Genomic DNA, 23,103 nt, shown 5'->3' with positions numbered 1-23,103 from the left:
AAACCTAACCAATAGCAAATGACAGAAGCGTATAAAAAAGTGAGAGGTCACTGGATAAGTTTACGCCAGACTTGATTCTCTGGTGAAAGTGCAGCAATTTTGTGTTTTTATTGTGAAACTGCAACATTTTAACTGTGGGCCAACATAGTTATTGTGTCTGAGACTACCTTAGTGTGTTAGCATGGTGAGACTAATGTTTTGTTTGAGGTGAATTGCAGGATCCAATGTGGGCAAATTGTTGCAGTGTAAAAAAATAAAAAATTCATCAACTAAAGGTGTTGCTATAGCAGGAAATCCAGGAAATTACAGAGCTGATGTGGCACTTGATTTAATGAAACAAGTGACATGATGGCGAACGAGACAAAGACAACCGCAACGCATTTATACAGAGGCAGCTAATGACAAAGAAGAGGTGGGGTAATTGGCTAACTGAATAACGGTGAAAAGAGAGAGCAGAAAGAAGAGTAACTGGAATCACAACAAACTGAGTCCACTCTATGTCCCTGCTGCGGTGCACGAGTCAGTTAGAAGTGATGACAAGAGGCGTGGGAGGATAGTTTAATGGAAAGAAATACATTTGTTCTCGCAAGGAGGCGTACCTTTAAAAAATCAGAGAGATCAAGGTTTATTGTGTCATTAATGGTTTTCAAGATAAATGTGCCACAGAGAACAAAAATGACCAACAATTATTTGCTGGTCATTTTTAAGACTGTGGTACAGTCTGCAATTATACATATTCAACAGAGTCAATTACTCTATTCATCCATTTCATTCACTCTTATTGTTGACATCAAAACATCCATATTGTATCAGCCATACGATCGAGGTGGGTGTATGTGCCGCTTGTGCCACTGGATCTGAACCGGGCTTCTGGCATGTGTGCTGGCTGATATGCCGTTGGACCAAGTGCGCAGACTTCGCCTTCGCTTGCATGCCTTTTTTCTAGATGGTGTGGGCCCACAGACAAAGCAAATGAAACAAGATTAAAGGACAAAACAGGAAACCTAACATGAACCTAACCAAACCAAACACAGAAAACATGAAAATCAGAATGGCAAAGACACACTAAGACCAAACCACGAACGTAACAAAGACCCACAGACCGTAACAGTTAGCTGACAATGCTGACAGTAAAATATGTCAGTGTTCTCTCCATACCTGCACTATGACATGGATTGTAGCCTAAAATCAACAAAATGATGCTTTAAATAAATAGGAATAGGCTTTCAAACCCTGCACGAATAACTCCTTTTCTGCATTTGTCCATACCCCAACATTATCTGTCACTCGTATTTTATATTAGGGTTCCCTACCGGTGCTTTTCAGACAGCACCAAAAAGTACTTTGTTCAAGTGCCCAACTTTGAAATACTTATAAAGGTTTAAAAAGTCACTGTGGGGGAAAAAGAAAAAAAAGGTTTTTATACTCTTAAGTGTGCCGGTGACAATCAGAACCTGCTGCAGCACAAGCGCAGGGGAGGTACACATAAAACATTTAAATAACTCACCAGTGAAGGTCAAAGTCATTATCAGCACTAACAATTAATGCTAAGGTGAAGAAGAGGATACAGGCAGGCCCATATCTTATTTTGTGCATACCAATGAGATGGGGATGCGAGGAATGTGCTACCCTTTTTATTCAAGCAGAACATTACTTGCACTGTAACATTATTTCTCATGCTGCAAGTGTTAACTTTCTTATAAATGGACTGCTTGGCTGTCTAATTGAGACACGCACTGCCTGCTAGTTTTCTTATTATAGTCTCCTAAAAAGAGTGGCCTGTCCTAATGAATCCCAAAAACACAATCAAACATAGCACCTTGAAATGTCAACACAGAAAGCAGTCGCCATCCTTCTCTCCGCCTACCAAATTCATCACACCTCAGCCTCTCCTCCCATTGGCACAATTACAGGGATAAAACACACTAATTGATTTTAATGGAAACGCAAAGTTACCCAATGTCAATCGCTGACAAACAAAAAACAAAGCCCTTTTTTCGACCCTAACACAAAATCCAGTTTGTGTATTTTTTTTTTTTTTGCCAGACATTTACACTTACCAAAACACACATTTTTATACATTGATGGCCCATTATGCTGCAATTACCACTACAGCATCATGCCATAACTTAAAGTAATGATCTAAATCTGGCCAGCTGCACTTACAGCTTCTCCTCGATGACTCATTGTATTCGTGACCAGATTTTAATGTTCAAACTAGCCAATAAACACTGACGTTCATATAAAGTGGGCTTAAAAGCGGGTTCTTCCATTTCCTTACTTCCTCGCTGTTGTCTGAATAATCATGCTTGCATATGACCCAGCTCGCTCAGACAGAGCCGCTCTCCATCTGCTGCGGTAGGAAACGAACACAAGCTGTTTTCAGCTCAACACATCTAACTCACACACCTGTTACTGTTAGACAGACTTAGGCTGCTCTTGGCAGCTCACACAATATTATAAATTGCTGCCTGCTGCCTCTACTAAATGTAATGGGCTATATCAAGTTTACCAAGGAAAATCGCTCTACTCCTTCATGCTACTGTGACTCTAAGTAATTGTGACCTTTACAGAGAGTAACTTGTCATTTAGATTTTCTTAGCAACAAACTTTCTCCAATTTCCGCCTGTTGTGTTCTCGTGGACTAAGAGAAGGGAGGGCTTATGCTATTAGCGCCTAGCAGTGAGAAGTGATGGAACCACATGAGGACATTTTGAAGTAATTATCGTGTACAAAAGCCATTTACACCCACAAATCACTTTTGCCCCAAATGAGACTCAGAACGTTATCTCATTAAAATTGTTCCATCTATGCATCTATCAGCTTTACCTTTCTGTGAAACAGAGCCGTGGCGTGGAGACTCCCTCCATAACTTTTGTGCTGACTGTATCACACCATTGCTATCTTTTCTCATAAATCCCATTAAGAAGTGTCAATAGTCTATTTATCAAACCTCACTGAGTATAAAAGACAAAAAGCCATCTGGCCTCTAAGCATTATCAAATGTTCGTCTAAATCTTTATAAGTTGCCTCGGTCGTATCCTGATGTTCTATAAAACATATTCGCCAGTTCATGTATTTCTGTGCAATGCAGGTCATTTTCAGCTGTTTTTTTTTGTAAACAGATTCAGTGTGTCGTTGCATCGCAAGAATAATTCCCATTGAAAACAGTTGGGTGCCATCTGAAAGTTCCACAACAAGTGTGCATTATACTCCCAATGTTCTGCCTGAGAGGGAAGAGCTCCAACTAGTGAAAGGGGTCTGATTGATTATACTTTTAGATTCTAAATCCAATAAAGCTCTTCATTTAGGCTCTGAAAACCCTTTGTGCACCTGGGACATACTGTTCATATGTGGATTAATGTTTTAGCTTGATTAAATTGCTGATGATTTGCCACAATCAGAATTATGGCAAATGATCACAATTATCATTCTCACTTCTTTGAAACAGGTGCTGGATTGGTTGTCACAGCAACATGTCCACAGGGTTAAACCCACTTTGGAGCAGGTTTATTCCGTGTAAACAAGATTAAATGGCAGACGTACTTGGCATAATTTCAGAAGCAAGCATGGCTTGGTTTTTCTTGTGGAAGGAACAGGCCCCCCTTTCTTAGTGCTGCAAAATCTGGCAATGACTATTTAGGTTTGTGGCCACGTTCTCACCCGGGGTCAAGTCTGGCCCCACAGGTGTTCCTCAAGTGTTTGGGCTTTGCCATCTTCCTAATAGTTTTAAAAGCACAGAGAGCATTAAAATCACATTAAAATCTAATTTGATGTTTAATTGATCTGTCTTCCACTATCAATCATCAGTGCAGCAATATCTGACACAAGAGTGATAAAAAAAAAAGGCATTTATAGTAATAGCCTACTGTGGTGTTGTCATTTCCTGAGTGAAAATTGAAAAATGTCCACGACTTATCTTATTACAATTTCTTTATCGGAATAAAAATGCTCTCTCTACTGAGTTTCCATCTTCAACAGAGCTGATGCAAAATGGTAAAGGGTGAATGATTGGACCACTGGAGCTGACCAATCTGAGTAGACAGAATTTCAATGGCAGGTGGGTGCTGGTGGGTAGCACCTGTCAAGAGGCAAGTAGCCCTGTACAAGCTGTTTCATGGTGACTTTAAGTGTCCGATGAGTTATTGTTACCCCAGTCAGTAGCAAGAAAATTGGATTGCACAGAAATACAAGAACTGACTAAAGCATATCGAACACAGCTTTAGAAAGTGGTGACACTTGTTATATTGAAATTTTGTGCCAGCACCAAAGAAAATCCCCTTTGTCGTGGAGAATATTTGAATGATAATAAGAAAAATATTGACAAAATGTCCACTTTCAGATACAGGACAAGAGATGCATTGTTGTCAAACTGTCTGCTTGAGCCCTTTCGTTCCTGTGTGGGATAATCATTCTGTTACAATATTATGATGCTTTTAAACTATGATTACTTTTATTTCCAGGCACAAAAACTACTGGATTAGATTAAGACAAAACAGTTCGGGCAACCGGATCTCAGCTGAAAAAACAGCACTATCACATTATTTTTCCAGTCATGTGACTGGAACACAAAAGTTTTTCATAGGAAATTGTTGTCGTTGCCTGAAAAGGACGGAACAAACGCCAGAGATTAACAACACTTTAACAACACATCACTTTACCATCCTTTCATACTGAAGTGTTAGGAGCTCTCGACATTGTGGTCAAACAAATATTGCAGTGGAAGCTTGGCCTCTGTTGACAAGTGTAGCAAATCTGAAGCTATCTTTAAACCTAAGTCAAACATGTTTGGTTGTTTGGTCTAAAGCGAATAAACTGGAAAGGACAGTTTTCCAGAGGGTGGCAAAACATAGAGCATTATTTCAACTCAAACACCCACACCGAGTTTTAATAAAAGAAAATAAATAAGGCCTTCCTGCTCCACTAACAGGATCTCTTGAGAGCAAGATTGGCATTGTCGTGTTTTGAATTTGACAGACGTGTTTGCCTGATGACCATTGTCTGCCTGTCTTTGATTCTCTGTCACAAAACTGTCAGTCTCATTATTTCTTTGTCATTTTGCTTTCAGAATAAATCTGCTGACCCAAATTTTGAAAAAAAGGAACAGAACAGAAATGAACCTCGTGATAAATGTGAAATTACAGTTAAATTTTCATTGGTAAATGATAATAATAATAATAATAATAATAATAATAATAATAATAATAATAATATATTTTATTTATAAAGCACTTTGCATCAATTTAATGACCTCAGAGTGCTACATTTTAAAACTAGCATTTAAAAAAACAGTAAAATAATTTCAAGATTTTTCAGGCAAACTAAAGGCTTTTCTAAAAAGCATTTAATATGGTCAGGTAACCAATAACAATTGATAACTGTAATACATCAACATGAAACAGTATTATCTGTGAGGCTGCCCCACACACACACACACACACACTCATATTAGAGGAAGTGGGGGGGTGGGGTGTTTTTCTGCTTTATCCTGTTGTTTCAGACATCTGGGGAGCTTTGGCTCTGCAGAAACAAAGCCCGTGGATGTTAACTAAAACAATATGCATGATTGGTTGCAGCATGTTTACAGTCCAGCTGTGTGGTTAAAGATCTATTTGCCTTAATGTTAGATTAGCAAAGCTCTCATGCAATGACTACGATGGGTTGATCTGTTTATGATTATCCAAATGGAAAGAAATATAGCGGGGGGGCTGCACCTTGGGAAAGTTTCGTTGAAGAAGCAGATATAAACCTAATGAGTGTTCAGAGGAGATTTACCTTCCACTATATTGGTCTTATTCAGTGTAGCTATAGCTTGTAATATCCATCATACATCAGTTTGATTCATTTCAATGGTGTTCATACCACTAAGCACTACTTTAAGAGGTAATGTATTTCCGCTGATGTCATATGTCGTTCATATATCCAACAAGTTGTGTGTTTCTAGGTAAGGGGTAGAGACTAAAAAGATACTTTAATGCAATGTGTTTTTATGGTGTCTCTTTTAATGCAAGCAATACCAAACCTTAACTCATGACCTTTTAATTCCAACATTTAACATGTATACATATACACATATATACATATACATATACATGTGTGTGTGTGTGTGTGTGTTTGTGTGCGTGTGTTCCAATTTGAAGTGAGATTCATGTCCAGTGAAATGAATGAGTGAATAAATAATTAAACAAGTAAAATTGTTTCTGTGAACCTGATGAGGTAGATCCGGCTTTCTTGAGCATTTCCTATTTTGCTGTGAGACTAGATTCCAAATATTTCATAATCCCGCATATAAAACTGCCCTTTCAAATGATTGTAGACGATAAACTGGTTCAACGCTGGAGCCTCCGCTGTCAGTGAAATTACTCACTGCGGGCATCAGAGGCCTCTTACCACATCAATCCAGTTCATGAAGCTGTTTTCGTGGTAACAAATAAATCACAGGAACATGAATGCGTGGCTCTGTTACAGTAGTTATTGCTGTGTAATTCAGCAATCAATATAAGAAGTTACACCTGTGTAATTTCTCAGATACGGTCTTTTTCAAACTTTGCTTAACTCCACATCTCCCTGCTCTGCAGAGCGCTGAGCGAGAGAGTTTTGATGAAGACAATGAGATGGTGATGGGGACTGCGGATAAATTCAGCCTTGGTAACTGACTGAAAAGAAACTGACTCCAAAAGAAACATGGCTACTGTTAAGGATCTGAAAACATTCAGATATGCTTGATGCTTAAAGAGCCTCTTCATCTGTGGGTGTTGTGTGGTGCTAAATGAGCTGGATAAAGGTCTAAATATAAGACTGCCGTTATGCTACTGCTTTCCCTAATACAGTGCAGTATGTGATTATCTGAAGCACCGAGGAACAAACCAATGAAACAAAGTGTTTGTGACCGTCATTTGAACCATGGTACAGAAATCGAATGCAGTGCATGTTCAAAGAGCAAAGTAAAAGACTTTTCCTCTTCAGTCAGACACTGAAGTAAAGGAAGAATGTGTTTTGTTTTTCCACGTGGAAACTTTTGCGCAAAGATTAAATCAATACCATATAGTCAATAATATCCTGTGTCATCGCAGCTTTGAATGCTAAACAAGCAGCTGTATACTGGCCTAAGTTCTGCAAATATTGTCTCTTTTTCCATTTTATCCAAAAGAGATCATTTCAACATCTGAAGAAAAAACTAAAAAAAACTGGGATTTCAATGCCCTGATTGAGATTATTGCGCAGCTTATGTCACACAACAAAACACTACAATGTAATCACTCACTGCTGTAGAAGAAGGGTTCTGAAATTAAAATGAAGAGCTATAATTACTATAATACTCAGAATCAAGATCCTTTCAATACACTCATTGCGCCAACGCTAAGGCAGAGGGAGCCTTGGAGTGGGTTTTCAGAGTGTTTTGTTTTGTTTGTCCATTTTATTTGTCACAGTGAAAGATACTTGGCACATTTCTTGAAACTTTGTGGTGTTGTGAACTCCGGGCAAACAAAAAACTAATTTTAACTGTCTTTGAAATTTTGACATCGGACATTGGCCTTGATATTAGGAGTTCGTCTTTGGTTGTAAGGCTGATTAATGTGTCAGATTTTAGAAACTGGTTGTAAAGTGTAAAAGTTTTCGCTGTGTTCATTGCAGCGCCGGTTTATATTGGACATATTGGCCTTGTGACATGTTGAACACATTCGCTCATTTGTCATTTTCAGATCATGGTCACATTCCACCAAACCTTAACCTCTTCTCTGCCGTTGGCTTGAACAATAGACTAATTAATGTTTAAAAATTGTGTTTAATTTTCCAGAGAGACACTTAGATTTTTAAAAGTCAATAGAAAGATTTTTTTCGGAAAATGCTTTTATCATCAGGCCAAATTCTCAGCTTTGATGTGAGATAAAGCAATTGAGAATCACATTAATACCCAAGCAAGACTTGGAAGATTCATCTCAACTGGCTAATGAGCCTGGGAATGTTTCCAGAACGCATAATCAGATGCAGAGGAAAAAAATACAATAAATTATTAGCATAAATCAAATAAATATAACAAAAAGAGAAATGTCCCTCTGCAGATACAAAGAAACAGGTAGACTGTGACAAACCTGGAAGGATTACAGTGAATTATTTGAGCCCATAAATGTCTAAGATACACGTGTGTTTCTCATCAATATTTATTAGAATTTTTTGGTAAAGGAAAACAAGAAGATTAGCATTGCAAACAGTTCACACAGTAAGAATAGTTTGGCATTTACAGATTTTCAGCGCAGTTGGATGCGTTGTTCGTACTTGATGACAGATTTTTTATGTGTTCAAGACTTCTGAAGTCATAGTGTGTTCACGCTACATGACTGATCTGCAGCAAGAGTTCCCATAGGATCTTTATCCAGATGAACCACTGAGTTCAAGGTTTCTTTTTTCTACAATAACGCAACAATAAACACAATACAAGAAGCTTCTGATGATCCAGTCTCTTTTGCTCATCTGGCTGTTAAAGAGAAAGTGGCGATCTCTCTCCACAGGTCCTCTCCTGACTCTGTAATGATACCAACATTTAACCAAATTCAGCAGAATTTCCAGTGCAGACAGTAGTTGTTTTTCACTATACTTTCCTTCACAATGTAGGTTATTCATTTTATTTTTCCAAGTCCTCCCCTCCCAACTTTTCCAGAATATCAAGACTGCTGGATAGTCGGAGGCTGGAGCGTGATTGAGCTTTGCAGATCATTGGAGTCTTTGGACTAAGATTGGTTTTGGACATTTCCTCAGCAATCTCCAAAATTCATCTGGGACATAAAAATGGGGCTTACATTCTGTGAACAATGTTTTAGGTGGGTATTTGTTTAGGAATTCTTTCTTTTGCTTCTAAACATGTAAGTTTTTCCCTAATATCTCAGTTTTATACTTTTGTATACTCTGCTTTGCAATATACTGATTCAAATTGGGAAAGAAAAGCTGTTTTGACACCAATGTAACTGTGAATCAGCTTCTGTTTGCTATTTCAAAGTATTATCAGACCATTCTTGTGCATAGTTAAACAAATCATTCCTGAACTACACAGTGGTACAGTCTGGCAATACAAACAAAAATCCATTAGCTGCAGTGGAAAAACCCGTGGAAAACATCAGAATTTATCAGAATCATGACATTCTACCAATGAAAAAAAAAAAAGGAAAGAAAAACTGGTTATTATCTCACATGTTACTGGAAACCTTGAGAGAAACTGGAATTTGCTTTACAGCAGCCTGCACGTTCCGCCCCCTACCTCTCTGCTGTGCTTCAGGTCTGCCTTCAAAGCCCTTACTTGCAGGGGAGAGTGTCATTTAGCACAGGCTTGTAACCTTGGCAACTGAAGAACTGCCAGTGATTGACACCCATTAGACTCCTCCTCTTACTGGTTGTTTTCACTCAAGCATGGGGGATTCTTGTAAATCACATTAGAGGCTCAAGGAGGGGCCTGAGGAACCTGATATTTACACAGATTTATTGGTCTCATGGATTACTGGGCACAGTTTCTTTATCTTCAAGTGGCAGTGCTCTCACTCTCTCCTCCACTCATGGCCCCTCTCTTTCATCCTCTCCAAACACCTGAAAAGTGTCTCCTTTTTTCTTCCTTGTCAGCCCATATTTCAGTTAAGGATAGTCTGAAGAATAGCCTGCAGTGGCTCCCAGTAATTGGCCTGTAAGTATGAACCCTCCAAAAAATCTTTTCACACTAGTAAATAACCAAACTATTGTTCAGTTTGATACAGACTGACAGAACCCCTTTTTTGTTGCACAGACCTGGAAATTTTGTCCACATTGTGGTCCAGAGGACGTTTCACACCTGTCATTTTGGCATAGAAGTTAGATTTGAAAAGACTATGTTAATAAAGCATAACATAGAAACAATCTAATGAGCAATACCAAGGTTTCCCCTTGTGCTCAGGACCTCAGGGAGAGTCCTAAGTCTGACACCGATGTTGGCAGCAGATCCTGTGGGTGCCGTAGGTTGGCAGGTGGGGCCTCCATGGATTGAACCTGTTCCCGTACATTATGCATATACTCAACTGGAATGGGATCTGGGGAGCTCAGAAGTTGGGAGCCTATATGCTGAAATAGGTTTACTATATCCAGGGTATCTTCTGCTTATCTGGGCTAACTAACCAAAACATTGGAGATCTTGCTAAGCAGTATTGCAACACTGGTAGTCAAATCAGTAAGTCAAAGTTTCTTTAGTTCTGGAAATGTATGCGTTTATATAAAGCAGATTGAATTGGCATCAAAAGACCAATCACAGTCATGGATATGGAGTTGCATAAAACCTGCGTAAAAACCTGCCATTAAAAAAACAAATAAAAGCTGACTATGTGAACGTCTACATCAATAAGCACATTGCCATGCCAGCATCATTAAAGCATGAGTGGATCCGAAAAATTATAATTGTATATTTCATCAAATTATTGTGCTTCATATGTATTCTTGAGGCTGTGAGACGGTTTCAGTCTTTTTTTTTTTGCCAGATGCAACACTTACAGAACCAAAGGTTTCAAGAAAAGTTTCATTAAAAAAAAAAAAAAAAAACAGGTAATCAGGGTCATACAAGAAAAAAAGAATATAAATAAAGATAGAAGATACTGCTGAATAGGGATTAGCATCCCTTCTTCTGATTTCAGATAGCTACATATAGACCAATGTGCTATTACATAAAGGAATCTTCAAGAAACACTTGTGACTGTTTTTTTTTTCCGCAGAATCAAGCTAAATTAAATAAATCGTGTGACTTTGCTCATTAATCATCGCTACAATTAGTTCCTCAGATGTGTCACACGGTTTCCGTGGTGCAGTCACAGGCTTTAATGTTGGTCGTCAGATCACAGCTAACTGCCCGCTAAAGTGAGAAGACACTCCCGAGATATAGTAATGATTAGATTAGTAGCCAACTAAATTACAGAGAAAATGTGTCTTTCAGCCAAGCATCAAAAAGATGCTGTGAAAACATTCAGAATTGCAGATGATACTGACAGAGCTAATTAAGCTGTGGGTGTTGTGTGGTGCTAAATGAGCTGGCTCCAGGTTCCTAATGTTAGACTGCTGTTATGTTACTGTCATCTTTGCACAGTGTGTGATTATCTAAAGCGGGGACTAACAAATGAAAGCTGTTTGTCTGCTGTTTGAACCACCGCATTTTACCGCACAAGATATTTTAAAGGCAGGCAGAGGAGGAAACAAGGTTGTTCATTTTTTTTTTTCTATTGATGATAAAATAAAAACGTAGATGCATGATTGATTGAGATTATTACCAGTGTGATTTATATCTCCGTGCTGATGTCCCTCCGTACTATTGATGCACAATTTGTACATGAAATAAGACTAAGATTAACAACCCTTGATGGTTAAATATTAAATGAGTCAAATGCAAATACTCTGAAGGGCTGTGGTCGCTTTTTGTAATTCACTTCAAGGGCAGAAATTAGACTTGCAAAACTTCACCCATGCGCAGGGAAATTGCACTGAGATGTAGCCTTGCTGTGAGTGGCAAACAACAGGGAAATGAAACATGCACCAAAAAGGAGGGACCATCAATCTAATGGGATTCCATTGCAAATTCTCTGCATTTCAGTATCGCTACCTCTCACTGGGGGATAGTCAACAGTGGAATAGCTTTCAGACACTTCAGCAGACACAGAGGAGGACTGCAGCTACCCTAGATCCCATGTAACAAGCAGTGCCGCATGTACAATGAGAACCATTTTTAATTTTATATAGAAAGAATAACAGCTTGGAATAGAATAATGTGGACTCCATTAAAAACCAAATCAGCTTCATTAGACACGGTAATAGCCTCACTTAGTGATGGCAGGCACAATGACTGTGGCGAGCATTAACTCTGCTCATTAAAGAGAGTTGAGCCTCACTGTGATCAACACATGCCAGCATATGATGAATGGCAAATTATGACCTATTTTTATCACATATGTGTACTACACAGTCATTATTTTGTAATCTTAATAAAGTCATACATCATGATAAGATGTTAATCTCTCTTCTGGTTTAATGTAAAGTAGCTTTGCCTCTATAAGTACACTGAGGCATGGCTGATTTTTGTTTGTTAGTTTTTTTTTTTGTATAGGTGTTTATTTCTGTTGTACATAAATGGAGTTTGAAAAGCATGAATAGATTGCTGCATGTCCTGCGTGTGCACTCATTTGAGCTGGGAGAGAAAGTGGAGGGTTGGATGACAAATTTGGAGGAGGGAATGTGATTACTGAGACATTGGCAGTAGCAGTTGTCACTTCTGCATCGCCGCAGAATACAGCCAACTTTCCCTAACGCCGTCCAAGTAGTGGGAGATGGAGGGGAATGGATTACAGTTGATTACATATTTTGATGGATAGCAAGGTAATATATTAAGGTACTATTTGACCTTCTTACCACTTCAGTAAATGGCTTGGTGCAGTCGTGTCACGTCTGGTGCAATGAAAGTCCAATAACCTTTGCATCATTCTTGCTCTCAGCTGCAGAAAGACACCCCAGGAATGACTTATCTGGGAAGAAGTGTGGACAGAAGAGTGAAAAATTCTACCACAGGCAGGAACAGCTGTTAGATTGGAGGAGGCAGGGCTGCAGATGCGTGCTTGTACTTACTAAGAACACTTTTCTAAAGTAAAGCCTCTGTAAAATAGCATTACTTGAGGGTTACATTAAGTAGTGAGCTCATATTACCAGGCTTGCGTCCGCACTTTCCTCCTTTCTGTCTGGCTGCCTGGTTGTAAATGGGGCTTATCAATTTAACTTTTTCGATCCAGCCTTACATACTTGTGCGCAGCAGCATTTGATCAACTACATTGCACATCTGTTGGATGCCAACCTGGAATGAGATCCAAACAAGCAACTGCCGGTCAGGGTGATAGCACAGGTACCGCTTGGTAAAGTTTAAAAAGGGAGAGCATTAATCATACAGATGACCAGACAATTATTTGCATGGAAAAGAATAATCTTCATTACTGCACAGAAAGTAAATCGTGTTCTCCAGGGTGTAGTTGTCCATGTTTCCTCATCTGTTATCAAGAAGAGACTTGATTGCTGAAACCACAACATTTAAATCCCTGATTAGCATCAAATCAGGTTAAGTTAAGTTCCTGTTTGCACAACAAATAACTTTGGAGTAATGCAACAAAGTTCAATGGACTGATGAATCAAGCATCAACCTCTCAGAGAGGAGAGAGGAAGTGGGGAAAAAAGGAGAGTGATCCATAGCGCACCACCTCACCTTTCAAACCTGGTGATTTATCGATGGCATTTACTGGTGATTTTCCTCCTGAGGAAACGTAAGGATGAACGCAAAGGGGTATGAGTATGGGTGCGGTCTGTGTGTTCAGATTCAGCCAAATCCATCAAATCTCACGGGACAACGTTCATCCGTCAGCGGGATGCAATCCTAAACATAGCAAACAAAGAGCTGATCGGGGAGGAGGAGGTGGAAAATCCTTGACTGGGTGAATCAGTCACCTGATCTCCGTCTGACTGAACTGCACTCCACCTGCTGAAGATCAGACTGAAAGGCAGGCACCAAACAAAAGCTGAGGTGAGAAGTGAAGTGAGAGCATTTTCCTCATGTCAAATCTTGACTGCATAAGATTTTCAAGAAAAAAAAACAACAAAAAAAAAACAGATTGTAAAGATATCACCTCAATGTTTGTGAGGGCCTTGAGCACCCTTGAGCACTGTAGCCCAGTTTTATTATCACTTTGTGTCAGGTGCAGACCCGGTTTTAGCATTAAAAAGTTATCAAGGGTATCTACTAATGAGATGCAGCGGTAGGTTAGTGACGAGTGATTTTCGCATCCATATGGCCCTGTTACATATGTATTAATATGAGTTTGCCTCTCATAACACAGATTTCCAGGAGGAGTACGGAAGTTATTCACACAGACTGATTTACAAAGCATTGTGTTAGGTCAGTCAGTGAAAATTGCAGCATTATTTGCCAGCAGAAAAAAAGCACGTCACAAGGCTGTGGTTGTGGCCGCTGGAAGGAGGCACAGATTTGGTCCATCACAGGCGGGAGGGAGGAGAGTGTGTGAAGGAAAAGAGTCTCTAGTCCTGGAAATGTATTTGCTTTGAGAAAAGAAGTCCTCAGAACATATCGGTTGCCATGTATCGATTCTGCTTCGATGCTATGATGGAACTCAGTCAAGAGTAGAAGTCTACAAAAAAAATGACAATACATGTTAAAAATAGTTGATTTTCTGGCCTCAGCAGAACACTAAATCAGAAGAATAAACACGCAGCTCGAGTGTTATGCAAACATGACTGTGATGTCTTGCGGTGGTGTAGCTGAGAAAGAGCTCAGCAGCAAGTGATCAAAGAAGGGATTTTTAAAAGCTTCAAATCAAATCAAATCAAATTTATTTGTATAGCACATTTCATGTACAAACAGTTCAAAGTGCTTTACATAAAATAAAAGCATTGCAGCAGGGAGTGCAAGAAGCATTAAAAATACATAAAATAATATAAAGAGAAACAAATAAAATCATTTAAATGAATTTAAAATCAGGCAACAGTCTAGATAAGTTAAAAGATATTTCATGCATAGACACATGAGAAAAGAAATGTTTTTAACCTGGATTTAAAAATGTCTACATTTGGTGAAAGTTTAATCTCCACTGGCAGTTTGTTCCACTTGTTTGCAGCATAACAGCTAAATGCTGCTTCTCCATGTTTAGTCTGGACTCTGGACTGGACCAGCTGACCTGAGTCCTTGGATCTAAGAGCTCTGCTGGGTTTATATTCTCTGAACATATCACAGATGTATTTTGGGCCTAAACCGTTCTGGGATTTGTAAACCATCAGCAGGCTTTTAAAATCTATTCTGTGACTGACTGGAAGCCAGTGTAAAGATTTTAAAACTGGTGTGATGTGTTCAGATCTCTTAGTCCGGGTTAAAACTCTAGCAGCAGCGTTCTGGATGAGCTGCAGATGTTTAATGCTCTTTTTGGGAAGTCCAGTTAAAAGAGCATTACAGTAATCGAGTCAACTGGAGATGAATGCATGGATGAGTTTCTCCTGGTCTTTTTGGGAGAGGAAACCTTTAATTCTGTTGATATTTCTGAGGTGGTAAAAAGCTGCCTTGGTGACAGCTTTGATGTGGCTGCTGAAAGTCAGATCTGAGTCTATCAACACTCCGAGGTTACGAACTTGGTCAGTGATTGTAAGGTCCCGAGTCTCAAGATATGTACCAACGCTGACCCTCTTCTCTTTGCTACCAAACAGAATGATCTCAGTTTTGTCTTCATTTAATTGTAGAAAATTCTCTCTCATCCAGGTGTTTACTTCCTCCAGACACTGACACAGAACGTCAGCTGGGCTGCAGTCGTCCGGTGACAGAGACACATAAAGTTGTGTATCGTCGGCATAACTGTGATAATTGATGTTAAAATTCTGCAATATCTGACCCAAAGGGAGCATATACAAGTTAAACAGAAGAGGTCCAAGAATTGACCCCTGGGGGACTCCACAAGTCATGGCCACTCGCTCAGATTCATAGCTGCCAATAGTAACAAAATAACTCCGGCCTTCTAAGTAGGACCTGAACCAGTTAAGGACCGCTCCAGAAAGTCCAACCCAGTTTTCCAGCCTGTGCAACAGGATTCTGTGATCTACAGTATCAAACGCAGCGCTGAGGTCCAACAGAACCAGGACTGAAACATTACCAGAATCAGTATTCAACCTAATGTCGTTTAACACTTTGACCAGAGCTGTTTCAGTGCTGTGATGACGTCTGAAGCCTGATTGAAACTTATCAAGACTTCCACTTTCATTCAGAAAGTCGTTGAGCTGGTTAAATACAACTTTCTCAATAATCTTGGATATAAAAGAGAGATTAGAGACAGGTCTGTAGTTGTTCATCATAGAGGCGTCTAGAGTTCTCTTCTTTAGGAGTGGCTTAATGGCAGCTGTCTTTAGTGACTTGGGAAAAATGCCTGATGCCAGTGAGCTGTTAACTATTCGTAGGAGATCACTTTCTACTGAGGTAAAAACAGTTTTTAAAAAGTCGGATGGTATTATGTCCAGAGAACAAGTTGTTGATTTCAGCTGCCGAACTGTTTCCTCTAGGATTTTTAAATTAACAACATTAAATTGTGACATAACATCAGAGTTATTTCTAGGTTTTAGACACAGATTAGTTTTCTTGTTTGTCTGTGTTGCGTGAATGTTTTGTCTAATTGTTTTGATTTTTTGGCTATTTATTCTTGATTCGCAATTTATTAACTTACCTGAAAGTATGAACTACATAAAACACCTGCGGAACAAAAAATCTGCATGGTAAACATATATCATTGTTATAATATAACTACAACTCCAAAAAGGTTGGGAAAATGTGTAAAATGTCATTTTAGAAAAAATGCAATGATTTCCAAATCTCATAGCCCAATATTTGATTCACAATAGAACACAGAGACGATATCAAATGTTGAAAGAGAGACATTTTACCAATTCTTTTGACTTTGATGGCATCAATGTGTCTCCAAAAAAATCAACAAAAGGCTGGAAAAGTAAGTGGTCCTTAAGAGATCCTTAAGAGGTCCTTAAAAACAACTTCAGAATAATGTGCCCAGATGTAACATCATCAAGAGATGCTGCCTAAAATAAATACTGGATTCCTATGACCTTTGGGCCTCTGTTGACACTGCAATAAGCAGACATGATATCACCATGGAAATCACCCAGTGGGTTCAGGAATACTTGTAAATCATTGTCTCGGAACTAGGTTCACCGTGCTGTGCACGAATGCAGGCAAAATCTTCATCATGCAAAGAAGGAGCCATTTGTGAACATGATCCAGAAGCGCTGCCATCTTCTTTGGGCCAAAGCTCTTTTAAAATGGAATGAGGCAAAGTGGGAAACTGTTTCGTGCTAATGGGAATCAGAATGTACTCTTGAGTGGAAATCATAGACCCCACACCCTCAGGACAAAAAAGGAGGCAGAATATCTGCATTTCTGATGATATCGGGATGCATTAGTGCCTATAGATTTAGTGCCAATATACCAAGAAAGGTATATACAGGTTTTAGAGCAACATATGCTCCTATCTCTACAACAACTTCCATATTTCAGCAAGACAACGCTAAACCACATTCTGAATCTATTACAACAACATAGCTTTGTAGTAAAAGAATCCAGGTGCCAGACTGACCTGCTGTTATGATGCACTGGTTCGAGGCGTAAGGACACAAATGCGGATTTAAAAAAAACAAGACTTGATTTATTAAACACAAAAACAGAACAAGGTTAACATAAGGCTCGGCTGAGCCGGATGACAAAACTAGATCTATGAAAACAAAACATGACTAAGACAAAACAAAGAACATGACTTGGAAAAAACAAAAGACTTGACTTGACTTAACTTGACTTAACTTGGCGTGGCTTGGCATGAAAGGTATATGTGCATGGCACAAGGATCTCACAATAGCCGTATTCGGACTGTAGGAACCTTTGGCAGTTCCTATAACCTTTTCAGGAACGGGGCCGTTTTTTCCCACATTCGCACATACAGGAACTCGGGACCATGGCCCTCAGTTCCTATAACCATTTTAGCTCCTTCTCCGAGGTCGGGTCTTTTCTGGGTTCTATAGGAACACATCTGACGGAGGTGTTTGGTGGTTGGTAGCTACGCCCCTTGTCATGTTGTCATGGCTGAAATGTTTACTCATATGACACGGACACAACCTGCGCGTGTTGAATAAGGCGCGTCGCCAGACATCCGGCGACGTGGAGGCAGGAACCGTTTTATTAATCACAAAAACAGAACAAAGTTAACATAAGGCGCGGCTGAGCCGGGTGACAAAACTAGATCTATGAAAACAAATGACATGACTTGAAAGGTATTTGTGCATGGTGCAAGGATCTCACAATGACTGAGGGCAAACAAGGAACCTAAGTACTGTGGGGACTGATGAGTGAATGAGTGCAGGTGACGTGAGTGAAACTAATGACCTGGCATGGGAAGTGAAGGAAAAGCAAATGGCAAAATTTAACTAAACATGGACTAGGAAACTAAAGACTAAACACCAAAGCATGAGAAACTAAAACATGATAAAACACAAAACTAAAAACTAAAAACATGGCACCCAACCCCATGTTCATGACACCTGGCTACAGCCCAGGCCTAAGAATCTGGTAAAAATATGACAAATAAGACTCTGGACTGTTGTGCAGCTTAGAGTCCAGTCAGACAAGAATTATTTTACCAAAGGTCTATCAACTGGTCTCCTAAGTTCCCAGACATTTACAGTTGTTAAAAGAAGAGGGGATGGTGACACATTGGTAAACATGGCTTTCTCCTTCACTTTTTAGAGTCGTTTAAATTCAAACTGATCTGACTGTTTTTATCTATGAATGAAAATGTAGGTTTGTGCAGTTCCATAGTCATCTTTAGATGCAGGACATTGATATCAAATTGAATTCAATACTTTATCCACCCCGAAGGTAAATTACAGGCCTGCAGTGTTGATAAAGTGTTGATTTGTATTATTTACAAAAAGTAAAAGTAAGAAAAAAAGAAAACATCAGAAGAACCAAAAAATGAATAAATCAATCAAAATAAATGATGTATTTAATGTTAAAAGAGTTCCGTTTCTGATTGAATTGTGAGGCAAGCAAAGATTCACTGCTGTACTGCATAATGAAGTATTACAACAGCCATGGCAGTCATGGAGGAGTTCATTTTGATCAAAGCCAAAAGTCCATCTTAAATATTTCAACCGATGAGGTAATCAGGCTCATGCTTACATGTCCGATGCTGTAACATTTAACAAGCCGAGTCTGTCCTGTTGGTAATTTACAGACTCCTGATTATCAACATGTCTTATTTGCAGCTCTGATTTGCACCGTTCCTAGAAGGTTGCTTTGGTCATTACTGAAATGAGTTGCTTCTGTGTGTCTAGGTCAGTTTTAGGACCTCACTAGCAGAACTGGACACTGCCCCCAGCGCTGTGCATAATTTGTGACCAGACACTAATTTGTCCTGTTTATTACATCTGGGTCTATGTGGTAACATCTCACACTGAGTTTTTTTTTTAAACTTTATTTATGCAAACTTAGTCCAATTACAGGGATACATGGTGTTAAATGTTGTCTGTTCTTTTTTTTTTTTATCATTATTTTAAATGAAACACGTACAAGCTCATGGGCTAAAACAACAGCAACCGTATGTCTGACTTGTCTGATTTGTAGCTGTAGATGGGCAAAAATATCAATTTTTTTTCTGGTAAGCCAGCCTCCATTGTAAGTTAATCAAGTTCATCTCTAAAATGAGTTTCAGCATTACTTTACAATGCATATCATTATGCCTGAATGGAAGTGTGATTGCCATTATGATTCTCAGCAGAGGTCTGATATGAAAGCTCTGCCACAGACTGCATACCACCTACAAGGCTTTTCTGGATCAAGATCCAAATCCTGACCGACATTTAAAAGTTGATTGCTCCCAAGCTGGGCCATCCCTGGAAAACTTGTATTTAAATATGTCCATATGTCCACTTTTTCAGCTTTCCAGCTAACAAAAAAAAAAAAAAAACACAACCAGTTAAACTCCCTGGCGGTTACGTTGTAAGGCAACTAAATAAAAAGTAAACTAAAGAGCTGTAATTGTACCGTTACGGTTTAAAACAAGTCCTGAAACTTCTTCACGGTATTTGTTTCTTTATTTACGATCGCATTGTTGTCATTACCACTTGGACAGAAAGTTCCCGTCAGTTCTGGCTCTATTACAGTAACACAGCTTATCTGTCAGCATCTGAGTCCAGCTTTGAACTCACTGCAAAGTGTTGAAATGATGTCTGCACCCGCAAAACTCACTGAGTTAATTTGACAGTGCTGAGTGCAAGTTCAGCTGGAGTGACAACACTTATCCACACAATTCAAAACTAATGAGAAGATGTTTGAAAATAGAACAGAAACAAACATACAGGCATTCGGCAATCTCCAGCCACTGCAGTTCGTATGATTCCTTTCATGATATACTCCGCCTTTTTAGGTATTTTGAGTGTTTGACATAAAGAAAGGAATAATTACTCGCTCTTTCAAGAACTATGCTGCGCCTGCTGAGTCTTATTTGACGTTTTAAGTTTAGTAGTATGTCAATACGCATTTTCTTTTAAAATCATCTCTATTTACACTTACATTTTGTGTTTGCAGCTGCCACTCAGCATGTCCATGTACTATAACATTTGTCTTCAAAAGGACTGGCACTAAGTTCTTGATTTTTTTTCTCTTCGTATCATGCAAACTCTTCTGTAACTGTGAATTCACTGCAAAAGCTTATCTTAGGTAATTTAGACTCATTGGTTGATATGAACGCCTTCTTCTCTCAGATAAGAGAAAAATCGTGTTAGAGTAATAAAACAGAGGAAATGGTCTTTGATCCCTAAGTCAGAGCGCTACCACTCGCTCATTGTGATTGACAGCAGGCCAATTAGGCAGGATGGTCGTCTCATCTAAGTGTCCACGTGTTGTCAATAACTTCCGTGCTGATAATCCGTTAAAAAAGGACGGCAAAAAAGATGTTACCTGCTCGATAGACTCTGGGCTTTTTGCAACGATCCACAAGATCATGCGGATGCTTTGTCATGTTTCATTGAATCCATCTTCCTGTGTGGTATATGTGCTTGGTTTGGTAATCTGACAGTTACTGTCAAGTCTCGGCTGAACTGTCTGGTGCACACCGCAATGAAGGTGGTGGTTGGGAGTGACCACCCTTCCCTTCAGTCCAATTACTCCCATCTGGTCGACGTTTCTGCTTCAGATACAGCTACTTTCAGACCTGCTTTTTTTTTGTTTTGTTTGTTGATATACAGTATATATTTATATATATATATATATATATATATATATATATATATATATATATATATAAATAATACCATCGCAGCTGCACATGCACGCTTCACACAAACTCCCATCCTCCTGACTAACAAATTTGGTCTGAATCCGAAGAAAGGGTGAAAGGGTTTAATTGTTAACAGTACACTTCAGACGAGGGTCAGTATCATGACGTGAGGCAGAAAAGCCTGAGAAATTCATCAGTATCTGTCACAGCTCCTGACGAGCTGCAACCACTCTCACCTGTCCCTCATTCCATCATCACCAGCTGCTGCTACATAAGGGCGGAGTTCCATCTACTCATCGTCAGATTGTTGTGAAACCCGATGTGGTAACACCTTCAGGCCTCCGTAAACATTTGATATCGCAACCTTGTCCCTAACCAGTCTGTTTCCCCCTCTTGACCAGTTCGACCCTCTCCTCCAGCCAGTTCCACTCTGCTTGACGCTTACCCCTCCTTGGACTCGGATTCCCGGATCTTGGACCTGTCTGCTGCCTAACCCTCCTAACTGGACCGCGGCTTCTGGATCTCTTCACCCGGCTCTGTTCCCCTGTCTGTCTGACCCCGTGCACCTCAGGCCCGTTGGCCCCGGACCTTGCAGTCTAAAATAAAAGACTCTTTGATTCTGAATCTGTCGCTCAGTCCTAGTGTCCTTCTGTGCCTGAACCGTGACAGTATCAACATGTTAAGGAATAATTAGCACTTAACTCAAATCAATTCAAGTCAAACTCAAGCGAAGAACAATCATCACAAAGGTGAAAGCTTTTCACTTTATAATTAGACTATCTGAGCAATATGTCAAATGGTAAGAGAAATAAGAAAACAAATTAGACAATTATTATATTTTGTATCATTTTCAAGCAATTTACAACTCTCAAATCAGTATGAGGTGCTAATTGTCACTAATGCATATTGTCAGCGGAGGGGGGGTATAATCAGCCATGAGGGATCACATCCATAATTCATTACGTTACCAAAAATTTAGATCACTAAGATGCAATTTGAAAAAAACAGCATTAAAATGCACAAGCATAGACTGAATATGGTATCAGTAACTTAAATGCAAACATAAAAGATTTCTCATTGATTTGAAGAACATAATTTCAACTCTTAGCAACAAATACTCATTATAATGAGCTTGTTTCACCTGCAGACCTGAGTATGCGCACTTTGATTAGTCTGTTGAACTGTACACAGGTTTCTTTAGTGGGTTTTGTTTCCAACTTGTTAATGAGCTTGTTCCTTAAAACATCAATTATTTTTTCCCTCTTTTTTTATGATGACTTTTTTTCCCCCCATTAACACTCTAAAACATCATATACAATGAGTTTGATCAACGCAGAACAGGATTCAATTAAAAAAAAAAGATTTCTCATTCTACACAACCAAAATTAGGGGCCGTTTAAAAGATGCAGCTCAGCAGCACTTCATATCTAAATTCAGTATATCTGTTTTTAATGCCAATTCTTATCATTAATTTTGCCTTATGGGCAGCCATTATTGATGTTTGAAACAAGGATGAACCACTGAAAATTGCTATGGCTCATTTCACAGCTTTCTTTACATTTCTACAAATTAAAATACAATGTGGTAACTTTGTTACGTTAATTAAATGTAATTATCTTTTATTTTCATTTAGGGGTTATCATATCAATTCAGAAAATGTTACTCTGTAAAGAACTTATTCAACCATTTTCCAATGAAAAGTACGAAATGTAAGATCTCAGTGAAATCTGAACTGTTTAAAACTTGTCTGTCTGTAGGCGCATTCCCACTGTAGGAACCTTTGGCAGTTCCTATAACCTTTTCAGGAACAGGGACGTTTTTTCCAGCATTAGGACATACAGGAACGAGGGACCACGGCCCTCAGTTCCTATAACAATTTAAGCTCCTTCTCCGAGGCTGGGTCTTTTCTGGGTTCTATAGGAACACATCTGACGGAGGTGTTTGGTGGTTGGTAGCTACGCTGCTGGTCAGATTTCCACTTCTTCGTGTTCCTAATCTGCTCAACGCAAACAGTAGAATAACGGCTGAAATGTTTACTCATACGACACGGACACAACCTGCGCGTGTTTAATAAGTTAAACTTACACGTCGTCTCCTTTGTCTGCAGCGCTCTCCTTCCTTCCTTCATGAAACCAAGAAGTATCGCCTGCGCTCGATTCTTCGTCTTCTGACTCTCTCTGTGGGCTCTTCTAGCCTTGATGTTAGACGCCTGTTGTGATCGTCCATGATTAATATCACCGTC

This window comes from Odontesthes bonariensis, chromosome 3 (assembly GCF_027942865.1).
Source record: "Odontesthes bonariensis isolate fOdoBon6 chromosome 3, fOdoBon6.hap1, whole genome shotgun sequence".
Lineage (NCBI taxonomy): Eukaryota > Metazoa > Chordata > Actinopteri > Atheriniformes > Atherinopsidae > Odontesthes > Odontesthes bonariensis.
This window is presented reverse-complemented; position numbering follows the sequence as displayed.